Source organism: Carassius auratus, unplaced genomic scaffold (assembly GCF_003368295.1).
Source record: "Carassius auratus strain Wakin unplaced genomic scaffold, ASM336829v1 scaf_tig00049326, whole genome shotgun sequence".
In the NCBI taxonomy this organism is placed as follows: Eukaryota; Metazoa; Chordata; class Actinopteri; order Cypriniformes; family Cyprinidae; genus Carassius; species Carassius auratus.
This window is the reverse complement of record NW_020527111.1, coordinates 21524-32221: the sequence shown is the minus strand read 5'-3', so window position 1 is coordinate 32221 and position 10698 is coordinate 21524. Positions and strand designations below refer to the sequence as shown.

At 39.9% G+C, this 10698-nt stretch overlaps 8 pseudogenes; all 8 read left to right on the top strand.

Annotated features, from left to right (window-relative positions):
* Nucleotides 1-2753: 2753 nt before the first annotated feature.
* On the top strand, nt 2754-2873 carry LOC113089334 (uncharacterized; annotated as a pseudogene).
* A 1253-nt stretch (nt 2874-4126) lies between these two features.
* Nucleotides 4127-4245, top strand: LOC113089307 (uncharacterized; annotated as a pseudogene).
* An 830-nt stretch (nt 4246-5075) lies between these two features.
* LOC113089329 (uncharacterized) lies at nt 5076-5194 on the top strand (annotated as a pseudogene).
* Nucleotides 5195-5558: 364 nt separating this feature from the next.
* LOC113089311 (uncharacterized) lies at nt 5559-5677 on the top strand (annotated as a pseudogene).
* A 1387-nt stretch (nt 5678-7064) lies between these two features.
* On the top strand, nt 7065-7183 carry LOC113089306 (uncharacterized; annotated as a pseudogene).
* Nucleotides 7184-8013: 830 nt separating this feature from the next.
* Nucleotides 8014-8132, top strand: LOC113089328 (uncharacterized; annotated as a pseudogene).
* A 366-nt stretch (nt 8133-8498) lies between these two features.
* On the top strand, nt 8499-8617 carry LOC113089305 (uncharacterized; annotated as a pseudogene).
* A 1255-nt stretch (nt 8618-9872) lies between these two features.
* Nucleotides 9873-9991, top strand: LOC113089321 (uncharacterized; annotated as a pseudogene).
* The last annotated feature ends 707 nt before the right edge of the window (nt 9992-10698 follow it).

The window sequence follows — 10698 nt, the reverse complement described above, 5'->3', positions numbered from 1 at the left end:
AATGCCAATCTTTGAATCTTAGCAGTCATTGACCTGTGTAGTGTTTGGATGGGAGACCCCTGGTAATACCAGGTGCTCTAATATTATTGGAAATTTATTACTAATTATATAATAATCTTAAAAAAAAAGAGCCAATGCCCGATCTCTTAATCTTAGCAGGTATTGGCCTGGTTAGTGCTTGATGGGAGACCGCTCGGAATACCAGGTGCTGTAAGCTTTTGGATTTCATTCCTACTTATATAATGTATGGGCGATTTGATTGGCTGATCTTTAATAGTCTTCTCTTTGCAGTATCCTTCGCTTGCGACCGTAACAACCTGGCTATGCCTGATCTCGTCTGCTCTCGGAAGCTAAGCAGGTTTGGTCCTGTATAATGTACCGGCGATTAGATTGGCTGATCTTTAAATAGCTCTCTCTTTGCAGCAGTCTTCGCTTATGGCCATTCCACCCTGGCTATGCCAGATCATGTCTGAGCTCGGAAACTAAGCAGGTTTCGGCCTGGTTAGTAATTGGATGGCAGACCCCCTGGTAATACCAGTTGCTTTAAGATTTTTGGAAATTTTTCACAAATTATATAATAATCTTGCAAGAAAAGAAAGGAGTCAATGCCCCATATCTGAATCTTAGCAGGTATGGGCCTGGTTAGTAATTGGATGGGAGACACCCTGGTAATACAGTTGCTTTAAAGATTTTGGAAATTTTTCACAAATTATATAATAATCTTGAAAAAAAAAAAAGTCAATGCCCGATCTCTGAATAATAGCAGGTTTTGCCTGGTTAGTACTTGGATGGAAGACGGCCGGGAATACCAGTTGCTGTAATAATTTTTGGCCATTTTTTACTAATTACATAATAATCTTGCAACAAAAAAAAAAAAGAGTAATGCCCATCTTTGAAGCTTAGGAGGTTTGGACCTGTTTAGTGCTTGGATGGGAGACCCCTGGGAATACCAGTTGCTGTAATATTTTTGGAAATTTGTACTAATTATATAATTATCTTGAAAAAAAAAAGAGTCAATGCCCAATCTTTGAATCTTAGCAGCTATGGACCTGTTTAGTGTTTGGATGGGAGACCGCCTCGGAAAACCAGGTGCTCTAATATTATTGGAAATTTATTACTAATTATATAATAATCTTAAAAAAAAAAAAAAAAAAAGAGTCAATGCCCGATCTCTTAATCTTAGCAGGTATTGGCCTGGTTAGTGCTTGGATGGGAGACCGCCTGGGAATACCAGGTGCTTTAAGCTTTAGGGTTTTCTTTCCTACTTATATAATGTACCGGCGATTAGATTGGCTGATCTTTAAATAGCTCTCTCTTTGCAGCAGTCTCGCTTATGGCCATACCACCCTGGCATTGCCAGATCATGTCTGAGCTCGGAAGCTAAGCAGGTTTTGGGCCTGGTTAGTAATTGATGGGAGACCCCCTGGTAATACCAGTTGCTTTAAGATTTTTGTAAATTTTTCACAATTATATAATAATCTTGAAAAAAAAAAGAAGTGAATGCCCATCTTTGAATCTTAGCAGTCATTGACCCTGTGTAGTGGTTTGGATGGGAGGACCCCTGGTATACCAGGTGCTCTAATATTATTGGAAATTTATTACTAATTTAATAATAATCTTTAAAAAAAAGAGCCAATGCCCGATCTCTTAATCTTAGCAGGTATTGGCCTGGTTAGTGCTTGGATGGGAGACCGCCTCGGAATACAGGTGCTGTAAGCTTTTGATTTTCACTCCTACTTATATAATGTATGGGCGATTTGATTGGCTGATCTTTAAATAGTCTTCTCTTTGCAGTATCCTTCGCTTGCGACCGTAACAACCTGGCTATGCCTGATCTCGTCTGCTCTCGGAAGCTAAGCAGGTTTGGTCCTGTATAATGTACCGGCGATTAGATTGGCTGATCTTTAAATAGCTCTCTCTTTGCAGCAGTCTTCGCTTATGGCCATTCCACCCTGGCTATGCCAGATCATGCTGAGCTCGGAATCTAAGCAGGTTTCGGCCTGGTTAGTAATTGGATGGCAACCCGCTGGTAATACCAGTTGCTTTAAGATTTTTGGAAATTTTTCACAATTATAATAATCTTGCAAAGAAAAAAAGAAAGAGTCAATGCCCCATATCTGAATCTTAGCAGGTATGGGCCTGGTTAGTAATTGGATGGGAGACGCCTGGGAATACCAGTGCTTTAAGCTTTAGGGTTTTCTTTCCTACTTATATAATGTACCGGCGATTAGATTGGCTGATCTTTAAATAGCTCTCTCTTTGCAGCAGTCTTCGCTTATGGCCATACCACCCTGGCTATGCAGATCATGTCTGAGCTCAGAAGCTAAGCAGGTTTGGGCCTAGTTAGTAATTGGATGGGAGACCCCCTGGTAATACAGTTTGCTCTAAGATTTTTGTAAATTTTTCACAATTATATAATAAATCTTGAAAAAAAAAGAGAGTCAATGCCCATCTCTTTGAATCTTAGCAGTCATGGACCTGTTTAGTGTCTGGATGGGAGACCGCCTCGGAATACCAGGTGCTCTAATATTATTGGAAATTCATTACTAATTATATAATAATCTTAAAAAAAAAAAAAAAGAGTCAATGCCGCGATCTCTTAATCTTAGCAGGTATTGGCCTGGTTAGTGCTTGATGGGAGACCGCCTGGGAATACCAGGTGCTTTAAGCTTAGGGTTTTCTTCCTACTTATATAATGTACCGGCGATTAGATTGGCTGATCTTTAAATAGCTCTCTCTTTGCAGCAGTCTTCGCTTATGGCCATAACCACCCTGGCTATGCCAGATCATGTCTGAGCTCGGAAGCTAAGCAGGTTTGGGCCTGGTTAGTAATTGGATGGGAGACCCCCTGGTAATACCAGTTGCTTTAAGATTTTTGTAAATTTTTCACAAATTATATAATAATCTTAAAAAAAAGAGCCAATGCCCGATCTCTTAATCTTAGCAGGTATTGGCCTGGTTAGTGCTTGGATGGGAGACCGCCTCGGAATACCAGGTGCTGTAAGCTTTTTGGATTTTCATTCCTACTTATATAATGTATGGGCGATTTGATTGGCTGATCTTTAAATAGTCCTTTCTTTGCAGTATCCTTCGCTTGCGACCGTAACAACCTGCTATGCCTGATCTCGTCGCTCTCGGAAGCTAAGCAGGTTTGGTCCTGTATAATGTACCGGCGATTAGATTGGCTGATCTTTAAATAGCTCTCTCTTTGCAGCAGTCTTTGCTTATGGCATTCCACCCTGGCTATGCCAGATCATGTCTGAGCTCGGAAACTAAGCAGGTTTCGGCCTGGTTAGTAATTGGATGGCAGACCCCCTGGTAATACCAGTTTGCTTTAAGATTTTTGGAAATTTTTCACAAATTATATAATAATCTTGCAAGAAAAAAAGAAAGGAGTCAATGCCCCATATCTGAATCTTAGCAGGTATGGGCCTGGTTAGTAATTGGATGGGAGACACCCTGGTAATACAGTTGCTTTAAGATTTTTGGAAATTTTTCACAAATTATATAATAATCTTGAAAAAAAAAAAAAGTCAATGCCCGATCTCTGAATAATAGCAGGTTTTGCCTGGTTAGTACTTGGATGGAAGACGGCCGGGAAATACCAGTTGCTGTAATATTTTTGGCAATTTTTACTAATTACATTAATAATCTTGCAACAAAAAAAAAAAAAGAGTAAATGCCCAATCTTTGAATCTTAGGAGGTATGGACCTGTTTAGTGCTTGGATGGGAGACCGCCTCGGAATACCAGTTGCTGTAATATTTTTGGAAATTTGTACTAATTATATAATTATCTTGAAACAAAAAGAGTCAATGCCCAATCTTTGATTCTTAGCAGCTATGGACCTGTTTAGTGTTTGGATGGGGAGACCGCCTCGGAAAACCAGGTGCTCTAATATTATTGGAAATTCATTACTAATTATATAATAATCTTTAAAAAAAAAAAAAAAGAGTCAATGCCCGATCTCTTAATCTTAGCAGGTATTGGCCTGGTTAGTGCTTGGATGGGAGACCGCCTGGGAATACCAGGTGCTTTAAGCTTTAGGGTTTTCTTTCCTACTTATATAATGTACCGGCGATTAGATTGGCTGATCTTTAAATAGCTCTCTCTTTGCAGCAGTCTTCGCTTATGGCCATACCACCCTGGCTATGCCAGATCATGTCTGAGCTCGGAAGCTAAGCAGGTTTGGGCCTGGTTAGTAATTGGATGGGAGACCCCCTGGTAATACCAGTTGCTTTAAGATTTTTGTAAATTTTTCACAAATTATATAATAATCTTGAAAAAAAAAAGAGTGAATGCCCAATCTTTGAATCTTAGCAGTCATTGACCTGTGTAGTGTTTGGATGGGAGACCCCCTGGTAATACCAGGTGCTCTAATATTATTGGAAATTTATTACTAATTATATAATAATCTTTAAAAAAAAGAGCCAATGCCCGATCTCTTAATCTTAGCAGGTATTGGCCTGGTTAGTGCTTGGATGGGAGACCGCCTCGGAATACCAGGTGCTGTAAGCTTTTGGATTTTCACTCCTACTTATATAATGTATGGGCGATTTGATTGGCTGATCTTTAAATAGTCTTCTCTTTGCAGTATCCTTCGCTTGCGACCGTAACAACCTGGCTATGCCTGATCTCGTCTGCTCTCGGAAGCTAAGCAGGTTTGGTCCTGTATAATGTACCGGCGATTAGATTGGCTGATCTTTAAATAGCTCTCTCTTTGCAGCAGTCTTCGCTTATGGCCATTCCACCCTGGCTATGCCAGATCATGTCTGAGCTCGGAAACTAAGCAGGTTTCGGCCTGGTTAGTAATTGGATGGCAGACCCCCTGGTAATACCAGTTGCTTTAAGATTTTTGGAAATTTTTCACAAATTATATAATCTTGCAAGAAAAAAAGAAAGAGTCAATGCCCCATATCTGAATCTTAGCAGGTATGGGCCTGGTTAGTAATTGGATGGGAGACCGCCTGGGAATACCAGGTGCTTTAAGCTTTAGGGTTTTCTTTCCTACTTATATAATGTACCGGCGATTAGATTGGCTGATCTTTAAATAGCTCTCTCTTTGCAGCAGTCTTCGCTTATGGCCATACCACCCTGGCTATGCCAGATCATGTCTGAGCTCAGAAGCTAAGCAGGTTTGGGCCTAGTTAGTAATTGGATGGGAGACCCCCTGGTAATACCAGTTGCTCTAAGATTTTTGTAAATTTTTCACAAATTATATAATAATCTTGAAAAAAAAAGAGAGTCAATGCCCATTCTTTGAATCTTAGCAGTCATGGACCTGTTTAGTGTCTGGATGGGAGACCGCCTCGGAATACCAGGTGCTCTAATATTATTGGAAATTCATTACTAATTATATAATAATCTTTAAAAAAAAAAAAAAAGAGTCAATGCCCGATCTCTTAATCTTAGCAGGTATTGGCCTGGTTAGTGCTTGGATGGGAGACCGCCTGGGAATACCAGGTGCTTTAAGCTTTAGGGTTTTCTTTCCTACTTATATAATGTACCGGCGATTAGATTGGCTGATCTTTAAATAGCTCTCTCTTTGCAGCAGTCTTCGCTTATGGCCATACCACCCTGGCTATGCCAGATCATGTCTGAGCTCGGAAGCTAAGCAGGTTTGGGCCTGGTTAGTAATTGGATGGGAGACCCCTTGGTAATACCAGTTGCTTTAAGATTTTTGTAAATTTTTCACAAATTATATAATAATCTTGAAAAAAAAAGAGTGAATGCCCAATCTTTGAATCTTAGCAGTCATTGACCTGTGTAGTGTTTGGATGGGAGACCCCCTGGTAATACCAGGTGCTCTAATATTATTGGAAATTTATTACTAATTATATAATAATCTTTAAAAAAAAGATCCAATGCCCGATCTCTTAATCTTAGCAGGTATTGGCCTGGTTAGTGCTTGGATGGGAGACCGCCTCGGAATACCAGGTGCTGTAAGCTTTTGGATTTTCATTCCTACTTATATAATGTATGGGCGATTTGATTGGCTGATCTTTAAATAGTCTTCTCTTTGCAGTATCCTTCGCTTGCGACCGTAACAACCTGGCTATGCCTGATCTCGTCTGCTCTCGGAAGCTAAGCAGGTTTGGTCCTGTATAATGTACCGGCGATTAGATTGGCTGATCTTTAAATAGCTCTCTCTTTGCAGCAGTCTTCGCTTATGGCCATTCCACCCTGGCTATGCCAGATCATGTCTGAGCTCGGAAACTAAGCAGGTTTCGGCCTGGTTAGTAATTGGATGGCAGACCCCCTGGTAATACCAGTTGCTTTAAGATTTTTGGAAATCTTTCACAAATTATATAATAATCTTGCAAGAAAAAAAGAAAGGAGTCAATGCCCCATATCTGAATCTTAGCAGGTATGGGCCTGGTTAGTAATTGGATGGGAGACACCCTGGTAATATCAGTTGCTTTAAGATTTTTGGAAATTTTTCACAAATTATATAATAATCTTGAAAAAAAAAAAAAGTCAATGCCCGATCTCTGAATAATAGCAGGTTTTGCCTGGTTAGTACTTGGATGGAAGACGGCCGGGAAATACCAGTTGCTGTAATATTTTTGGCAATTTTTACTAATTAGATAATAATCTTGCAACAAAAAAAAAAAGAGTAAATGCCCAATCTTTGAATCTTAGGAGGTATGGACCTGTTTATTGCTTGGATGGGAGACCGCCTCGGAATACCAGTTGCTGTAATATTTTTGGAAATTTGTACTAATTATATAATTATCTTGAAACAAAAAGAGTCAATGCCCAATCTTTGAATCTTAGCAGCTATGGGCCTGTTTAGTGTTTGGATGGGAGACCGCCTCGGAAAACCAGGTGCTCTAATATTATTGGAAATTCATTACTAATTATATAATAATCTTAAAAAAAAAAAAAAAGAGTCAATGCCCGATCTCTTAATCTTAGCAGGTATTGGCCTGGTTAGTGCTTGGATGGGAGACCGCCTGGGAATACCAGGTGCTTTAAGCTTTAGGGTTTTCTTTCCTACTTATATAATGTACCGGCGATTAGATTGGCTGATCTTTAAATAGCTCTCTCTTTGCAGCAGTCTTCGCTTATGGCCATACCACCCTGGCTATGCCAGATCATGTCTGAGCTCGGAAGCTAAGCAGGTTTGGGCCTGGTTAGTAATTGGATGGGAGACCCCCTGGTAATACCAGTTGCTTTAAGATTTTTGTAAATTTTTCACAAATTATATAATAATCTTGAAAAAAAAAAGAGTGAATGCCCAATCTTTGAATCTTAGCAGTCATTGACCTGTGTAGTGTTTGGATGGGAGACCCCCTGGTAATACCAGGTGCTCTAATATTATTGGAAATTTATTACTAATTATATAATAATCTTTAAAAAAAAGAGCCAATGCCCGATCTCTTAATCTTAGCAGGTATTGGCCTGGTTAGTGCTTGGATGGGAGACCGCCTCGGAATACCAGGTGCTGTAAGCTTTTGGATTTTCACTCCTACTTATATAATGTATGGGCGATTTGATTGGCTGATCTTTAAATAGTCTTCTCTTTGCAGTATCCTTCGCTTGCGACCGTAACAACCTGGCTATGCCTGATCTCGTCTGCTCTCGGAAGCTAAGCAGGTTTGGTCCTGTATAATGTACCGGCGATTAGATTGGCTGATCTTTAAATAGCTCTCTCTTTGCAGCAGTCTTCGCTTATGGCCATTCCACCCTGGCTATGCCAGATCATGTCTGAGCTCGGAAACTAAGCAGGTTTCGGCCTGGTTAGTAATTGGATGGCAGACCCCCTGGTAATACCAGTTGCTTTAAGATTTTTGGAAATTTTTCACAAATTATATAATCTTGCAAGAAAAAAAGAAAGAGTCAATGCCCCATATCTGAATCTTAGCAGGTATGGGCCTGGTTAGTAATTGGATGGGAGACCGCCTGGGAATACCAGGTGCTTTAAGCTTTAGGGTTTTCTTTCCTACTTATATAATGTACCGGCGATTAGATTGGCTGATCTTTAAATAGCTCTCTCTTTGCAGCAGTCTTCGCTTATGGCCATACCACCCTGGCTATGCCAGATCATGTCTGAGCTCAGAAGCTAAGCAGGTTTGGGCCTAGTTAGTAATTGGATGGGAGACCCCCTGGTAATACCAGTTGCTCTAAGATTTTTGTAAATTTTTCACAAATTATATAATAATCTTGAAAAAAAAAAGAGAGTCAATGCCCATTCTTTGAATCTTAGCAGTCATGGACCTGTTTAGTGTCTGGATGGGAGACCGCCTCGGAATACCAGGTGCTCTAATATTATTGGAAATTCATTACTAATTATATAATAATCTTTAAAAAAAAAAAAAAAAGAGTCAATGCCCGATCTCTTAATCTTAGCAGGTATTGGCCTGGTTAGTGCTTGGATGGGAGACCGCCTGGGAATACCAGGTGCTTTAAGCTTTAGGGTTTTCTTTCCTACTTATATAATGTACCGGCGATTAGATTGGCTGATCTTTAAATAGCTCTCTCTTTGCAGCAGTCTTCGCTTATGGCCATACCACCCTGGCTATGCCAGATCATGTCTGAGCTCGGAAGCTAAGCAGGTTTGGGCCTGGTTAGTAATTGGATGGGAGACCCCCTGGTAATACCAGTTGCTTTAAGATTTTTGTAAATTTTTCACAAATTATATAATAATCTTAAAAAAAAGAGCCAATGCCCGATCTCTTAATCTTAGCAGGTATTGGCCTGGTTAGTGCTTGGATGGGAGACCGCCTCGGAATACCAGGTGCTGTAAGCTTTTGGATTTTCATTCCTACTTATATAATGTATGGGCGATTTGATTGGCTGATCTTTAAATAGTCTTCTCTTTGCAGTATCCTTCGCTTGCGACCGTAACAACCTGGCTATGCCTGATCTCGTCTGCTCTCGGAAGCTAAGCAGGTTTGGTCCTGTATAATGTACCGGCGATTAGATTGGCTGATCTTTAAATAGCTCTCTCTTTGCAGCAGTCTTTGCTTATGGCCATTCCACCCTGGCTATGCCAGATCATGTCTGAGCTCGGAAACTAAGCAGGTTTCGGCCTGGTTAGTAATTGGATGGCAGACCCCCTGGTAATACCAGTTGCTTTAAGATTTTTGGAAATTTTTCACAAATTATATAATAATCTTGCAAGAAAAAAAGAAAGGAGTCAATGCCCCATATCTGAATCTTAGCAGGTATGGGCCTGGTTAGTAATTGGATGGGAGACACCCTGGTAATACCAGTTGCTTTAAGATTTTTGGAAATTTTTCACAAATTATATAATAATCTTGAAAAAAAAAAAAAGTCAATGCCCGATCTCTGAATAATAGCAGGTTTTGCCTGGTTAGTACTTGGATGGAAGACGGCCGGGAAATACCAGTTGCTGTAATATTTTTGGCAATTTTTACTAATTACATAATAATCTTGCAACAAAAAAAAAAAAAAGAGTAAATGCCCAATCTTTGAATCTTAGGAGGTATGGACCTGTTTAGTGCTTGGATGGGAGACCGCCTCGGAATACCAGTTGCTGTAATATTTTTGGAAATTTGTACTAATTATATAATTATCTTGAAACAAAAAGAGTCAATGCCCAATCTTTGATTCTTAGCAGCTATGGACCTGTTTAGTGTTTGGATGGGAGACCGCCTCGGAAAACCAGGTGCTCTAATATTATTGGAAATTCATTACTAATTATATAATAATCTTTAAAAAAAAAAAAAAAAGAGTCAATGCCCGATCTCTTAATCTTAGCAGGTATTGGCCTGGTTAGTGCTTGGATGGGAGACCGCCTGGGAATACCAGGTGCTTTAAGCTTTAGGGTTTTCTTTCCTACTTATATAATGTACCGGCGATTAGATTGGCTGATCTTTAAATAGCTCTCTCTTTGCAGCAGTCTTCGCTTATGGCCATACCACCCTGGCTATGCCAGATCATGTCTGAGCTCGGAAGCTAAGCAGGTTTGGGCCTGGTTAGTAATTGGATGGGAGACCCCCTGGTAATACCAGTTGCTCTAAGATTTTTGTAAATTTTTCACAAATTATATAATAATCTTGTAAGAAAAAAAGAAAGGAGTCAATGCCCCATATCTGAATCTTAGCAGGTATGGGCCTGGTTAGTAATTGGATGGGAGACCGCCTGGGAATACCAGGTGCTTTAAGCTTTAGGGTTTTCTTTCCTACTTATATAATGTACCGGCGATTAGATTGGCTGATCTTTAAATAGCTCTCTCTTTGCAGCAGTCTTCGCTTATGGCCATACCACCCTGGCTATGCCAGATCATGTCTGAGCTCAGAAGCTAAGCAGGTTTGGGCCTAGTTAGTAATTGGATGTGAGACCCCCTGGTAATACCAGTTGCTCTAAGATTTTTGTAAATTTTTCACAAATTATATAATAATCTTGAAAAAAAAAAGAGTCAATGCCCATTCTTTGAATCTTAGCAGTCATGGACCTGTTTAGTGTCTGGATGGGAGACCGCCTCGGAATACCAGGTGCTCTAATATTATTGGAAATTCATTACTAATTATATAATAATCTTAAAAAAAAAAAAAAAAAAAAAAGAGTCAATGCCCGATCTCTTAATCTTAGCAGGTATTGGCCTGGTTAGTGCTTGGATGGGAGACCGCCTGGGAATACCAGGTGCTTTAAGCTTTAGGGTTTTCTTTCCTACTTATATAATGTACCGGCGATTAGATTGGCTGATCTTTAAATAGCTCTCTCTTTGCAG